The sequence below is a fragment of the Nicotiana sylvestris genome, chromosome 4 (genome assembly GCF_000393655.2).
Source record: "Nicotiana sylvestris chromosome 4, ASM39365v2, whole genome shotgun sequence".
NCBI lineage: Eukaryota > Viridiplantae > Streptophyta > Magnoliopsida > Solanales > Solanaceae > Nicotiana > Nicotiana sylvestris.
In genome coordinates this window covers 122,235,341-122,241,588 of record NC_091060.1, presented here as the reverse complement: position 1 = coordinate 122,241,588, position 6,248 = coordinate 122,235,341, and the positions used below count along the sequence as shown (strand labels likewise).

The 6,248-nt window shown below is 35.9% G+C and overlaps 1 long non-coding RNA gene across 1 annotated transcript; it reads left to right on the top strand.

The window, feature by feature from the left end:
• The first annotated feature begins 746 nt into the window (after window positions 1–746).
• On the top strand, window positions 747–3,060 carry LOC138889051 (uncharacterized). The gene is made up of 2 exons (XR_011406614.1): window positions 747–2,001; window positions 2,575–3,060. It is a non-coding gene; the product is annotated as an uncharacterized lncRNA (long non-coding RNA).
• Window positions 3,061–6,248: the final 3,188 nt, after the last annotated feature.

The following is a 6,248-nucleotide window of genomic DNA, read 5'->3' as shown; positions in this document are numbered from 1 at the left end:
ATGCGGTGGCATCTTGAGTTTTCTCAAAAAGGTGGCGTTTTCTCTGGACTTCAATTTATAACTTCCTTTTCATTGGTATAGATTGCAAGAAAGCAGAAAACTTCAAATCCTTTGAAGACCATGTTTTGACTCATTCCACTTGTTCCAAAATCAAAAAATTCCAACTCGATTTAGGTTACACCGCTGGGTTGAAAATCAGCCAATGGATTAGTTTTGCTGTGGAAAGAAAAGTGGAAGATGTTGTATTGTGTTCATATGATGACGATCTCTCTTTTGAACTGCCTATATCTATCTGCATTGCTCCTCATTGATTACATTGGATTGGAGTTGTTGCGTGTTTGATAAAGAATCAGTCATACAGTGGAAGTCTCTGAAGAGCTTAATTTTGAACTATATTTTTATAGATGATGACGATATTGCAAAAATACTTTCAGGTTCTCCTGCTTTGGAAACTCTGGAGTTGTCTTCATTCGATGGTTTCCGTCGTCTAGAAATCACTTCTTCAAATTTAAAGAGACTAACGTTGAATCGCTACAGGGGGTTTTATGGCAGAGTTGAAGATCCTTTGGAAATTATTGCGCCATATCTTCAGTATTTGGAGATTTTAGGAGATCTTGATTATCTCAAGTGTAGGCTAGTAAATGTCTCCTCTTTGGTTAATGCAAGACTCACTTTTAGCATTACATGTATCACTGACATCTGGGGGGTTGATCCTGATGCTGCAGAACACAGTTGTGCTGATTAGCATCAAAATTTTAGAAACCTTGTTCTGGACTATCTTCAAAAGCTGAGTTATGCAACTGAGCTAATAATTGGACGTTGGTTAGCAGAGGTTTGTTTTCACGTCAAAAGTCCTTATTCTCTATTTGATTTCTACTAAGAATTGCAGAGTGTAAACCTGAGAAAGAGAAGAGCCTTCAGAATCTAATACAATTATGAACTTATGTATACGTGAAAGTTTCAGTGGAAAAAGATTTTTTGGTTGAGTAATTGAATTTTATAATCCATATAGAAAGATCTTGTCTTTGCCTTTTATGACCTTTCATGATCTTCCTATCTACTCTTCATGACGATATTCAAGGGCTCTTGTGAACGGGCGATAGGCAGGGCCTAGACCGGCAAGTACAAACTCGGCGAGTTCATCATTATGGACTGGGTTTTGCAGAACATCAAGCTTATCTAAAATCACCTTGGCTCCTTGAGCATAGCTCTCAATGGTGGCATTATCTCGATGCAAAATATGCAATTGCGTCTTTAGTTCACGAACTTGTGGCTTAGAACCTGGCGCATAGACCATCACGAATTTATCCCAGGCTTCATGAGCAGTTTCTGCTCCAGCCAACTGTGGTAAAACACTTTCTGAAACCGAAGCAACAATCCAGCTCAACACAAGTTGATCTTGATGAATCCAAGATTTATGGATTAGGTTGTTTATCACCTAAAAACTCGGGTGGTATTGGTTCGCTACCATCAATATGATGGTTAAGACCACAAGCACACACCATGGGAAGAAATCGAGTCTTCCATAACAGGAAATTCGACGAAATGAGCTTTACGGGCAGTTATGACCAAGATTTAGTGTTGAAGAATATGCAATCATTGTATTGCTTGAAGAGTCCGTGTCTTTTGCTTTTGCCTTTTATGACCTTTTATGATCTTCTTATCTACTCTTTGAAGTTGGATAATTTTTACCGGCTATCATTATTTTAGACACTTTTTGTTCATTAAAGGGTTAGATGGTTAGATTGTCATAGCACTACTTTTTTTGTGGGTTATTTTTTCTTTCCTGTTTCTTCTTTCTCTATTCTTTACAATTTTCTTTGGAATTATTTCATCAAGGTCGTGTTCATGCTACAACTCAATGGAGTGTCGCCACCAAAATTGAGATGCAAATGTCTAACACTAGAGATGAATGGGACAAAGCATAATTTGTATGGAGTAGCTAGCCTCTTGCGGACCTCAACTCTTTTGGAGACACTCAACGTACACTTGGGAGTTGAGGTCGTACTTTCTCTCAATTTATGTTGTGCTTTTGTGGAAACAACGTCTTGAATAAATGCAGGGTAACGCTGCATACAATAGACCCTTGTGACCCGGCCCATCCCCGGACCCCGCGTATAGCGGGAGCTTAGTGCACCGGGTTGCCCTTTTATGTTAGTGCTTTTAACATCTTTGAGTTCTTAAGTCTTACACCTCCCTCATCCCACCCCCACCCTCGCCAGTTTGGAAATTTTCTTAAGGTGGATGCAGATGTATCCTTAATTATCATTAAGAATCTTTTGTCACTATAGCTTTAAATCAATTTGTCAAGTAGTTGCTTTCTATCTGGTAAACGGGCTCGGAAAGGAACGGTGACAAACTGAACCCCTTTTTGCTGTTTTATCTACTGCTTGAGCATATTAGGAATAAGCTATTGTAATCATTTGCTGAGAACTGTTCACAAGGTTGGTGGCTTCTGAAAGTTAGTATTCTGTATTATACACTACTGCAATGTTTTTTTTTCTTTTGCCTTCTACGGAATATTCCATTCTTCTGTGAACCTGCATTTGATTCTGATTATATTATCGGCTACAGCTTAATAATTTTCGCTGCCAACTTGAGCTAAGTTATTTTGCCAAAGGAGATACTATCAGTTTGCAGAGTTGGATTTCGGGAAATGTGTTTCCCAATCTCAAGAATGTTAAGGTTGTTGGCTGCATAGCGGAGTGTTTAAGAGGTGGTTTGGAAGGGGCAATGATAAGCTTTTCGAACTTTTGGAGTTTCTACTACAGAATGCAATGGCTTTGAAGAAGTTTGTTATCATATCAGAGAGGAGAATCTGCAGGGAATGTTTAGAGAGTTGTGAGTCCCGATATTTATCACGATTGGCTAAGAAATTATTAGACAGCCCAAGATCATCTATGAAGTTTATGATTATTTATCAAGAGTCTGTTTTGGAATGAGAAACCAGAACTTCTGTTTCGGGGCATACTACATATTGTAGCTTTTGATTTACTGCAGATGTAATTATGAACTTGTGGCATTCCAAATGATATTGATGTTTGGTTTCTCATGATTCTCCATTGTTTGTTGCACTCTTGACGTTGCATATGTGCTTGGAATTTTCTTGCAACTGTTATTTTCTTGGAATTGTCAAGATTGGCAAATCTACAAGCCAGATTCTATAACTGGGAGTAAGGTTGTCTTTTTTGTTTTTTTCTTGGAAAGAAGAGGTCCGTACTGTTTGTTTAAGCAAAGAATTTGTAGCCGTTGTATTTGAGGCTTAAAATGTTCTTAAATGCTTTTACCTGAGGTCATGCTCATAATAGGACTGTTTGATTACATATAATTGCTTGATTTCATGAATCTTCATTCCCCAGACAGATTTGAGGGATGTGAAAGATTTTGAGTTGGACTGATACGCTTCAATTGTATTTCTTACAACAAATATACACGACATCTTTGTTATAGATATGACTTTGTTTATGTTCACCAGGAACAGTTGAGATGTGTGTTTTCTAGATTTAAGCAAAAAATAGTTTTGTAGATATAGATAATCTTGAGTGTAGACTAATAAACGTATCTTCCGTGGTCAGTGCTACGCTTACTTTATGAATTACTTAGTTGTACTAGTTTTATTCGACTTAGCTGTGGTGATATTTTACACTGATGATGATCAAGTTATTAGGAATTTCAGTCACTAAATTACTTTATCCATGCAGAGATTGTTCTTTTTCAGTCAAATAGTGAGATTATATAGTAATACAATTGAGAAGCCAATCATATAGATAAAACTGTAGGTAATCAGAACTCGCACAAAGTAAAACAATTATGTTTTCGTTGTGACTATAATTGAATAAGGTATCAAGATCAATCATAGAATTGAGATGCCAAAAGAATCGTATAGATGAAACTGTAGGTAATTAGAACTCGCGAAAAGCAACACAATTGTATGTTAGTTGTGACTATAACTGAATAAAGTATCAAGATCAATCAAAGAATTGAGATGCCAAAAAAAAAATTGTACACATAAAATTATAGGTAACCAGAACTCGCAAAAAGCAAAACAATTAGTACGTTTTAGTTGTGACTATAACTGAATAAAATATTATGATCAATCATATCATTCCTATAATAACGTATATTTTGTCAGCTGGAGGAAATTTCTTGATGCTTTTTTAATCTTTAAAGAGAAAAGGGAAAGAATTACTAATAAGGGCAAAATACAAAGAACAAATTATGATGGAAAATCAAAAGAATTTTTAGAAAGGCTCATATCTCGTGATCATTTCACAACAGCACAATATTTTGACATAATTGTTTATCCCTTAATGAGAAAAGGTTGAAATTCACCCTCCAACTATACGAAATATTTTAATTTTACCATAAATTATACTTTGAGGTCAGTTATATTCTTGTCGTCAACAAATTGTGTTGTATTTACCCTTCACTTTAAATCTTTTATGATGGGATAGATTTCAAGTGTCAAATACTTCGAAAATGTCCACTTATCCTATACTTGACTGTGGTGCTAAACTATCCTATTTATATTTTAGATTGGAGCTCCGTTGAAATTAAGCACAAATAACAATTTGTAAGCTATAACAAATAATAAAATTTAGATATTTCTTAAAATAGAGGAGTATTTAATGGACTGGACAAGTTACTTGGGACTGTGTATAAAATTAAACCCTTATTTTTGTGGTATTAAGTAAGTAATTTTTACTGTATTTCATTTATGCTGGATATTTGCATCAGTCCCAAAATGTTACACAGATTTTTTGAAAAAGATTTATCCCTAAGCTATAAGCTAAAGAGAGAAACAAAGAAAGTAAAGTGTTGTGGATTCCGATTCATTTGGACTCAAAATCATGGCTTAGGCTGGGGGAAATTAAAAGAAAAAGCCTTTTAATCTTTATACTGGGAGAAATGTTTTACTTTGTTTCTTATTGAGAAGTGAAAATATTGTTCTGTTTTCATGTCACATTATTTTCATTTTACAAACAGACCATTTATAGTGGTGAAACTAATTAAGGACTTTTGCTGATTGATTGATTTTGGTTGAATACAATAGATCAATCTCTAAATTTTGCACTAATTTTCATTTAGACACTTCATTGAAGTTTGAATTATTGAATAACTTACTTTGGTTTTCAATCACTATAATTAATTGGTCGTAAATTTAACTAATCGTAGCCATATTATTTACTACTAGTTGTCATGACCTACCACATCATCATATCACGTATGTGCCACTTGGCATGTATCTTTACCATATGGAAAGCTTACATAGGAAAGAGGCATTTATAGGAGGGTTCTAGAAAAATATAGAAGTTTCCCTGGAAAGACTCTAGAACCCTATGGAATTGCTAGGAAAGTCCTTGGAAGATTCTAGCTATGTAGAGAATTATAGAGAGGAGACTTACTTGTAAATAATAAGGGACTTGTGTAATAATTTTTATTTACTCACTAGCCCCTGGGAGACTAGTATATAAAGGGGGATAATCATTTGTAACTCATCAAGCAAAATAATCAAATTCTCTACAATAAAAAGCTTACTTTAGCAAATTTCTCTTGTCTTTCTTATCTAACATTCCCTTAGCGATCTTGAATATAGTAGTTTAGGATGACTTAGAATAGCAAGATTGTGAGCAAGTTGTGCAAGAACGTGAGCAAATTGTCAAGTGTCGCACATGCGCTTAGTAAGTCTAAGGACGTGACAACGTAATATCAGAGTCAGCTTATGGCTAAGGAATGTTAGAAAGAATAAAAGAGATTGCTAGAAGGAAGTTTTGTAAGGAACCATGATCGGAGTTACCAAGGGTGTGGTACTTGCAAAAAGGGACAAATGTGAAGGTCACTAAGCGAAAGGAGTATGGTAGTGCATGAGATACATGCGACGTGGATGACGTACTTTGGGGATGGACAAGTACTTTGAGGTAGTCAAGGAGGATGACGAAGTTGTTAAGGTACGCAACATCTCGATGTACTTGACCGAGGTTGTCGCGCTGGGGTAGCGTCGGAAGTGTGTCAACATGCAAAAAAGGGCTATGCAAGATTGAGACACTAGAGTAGTTCAAGAAAGAGTTGAAGAAGCAATTCTACCCGATAAATGTGGTATACGAGGCCAGGCGGAAGCTAAGGGAGCTCCAACAGACGGCCACAATTCGGGAGTACGTGCATAACTTCACTACCTTAATGCTGCAAATTCTGTCATTATCCGAGGAAGATTTCTTGTTCTACTTTATAGATGGGTTGCAAAATTGGGC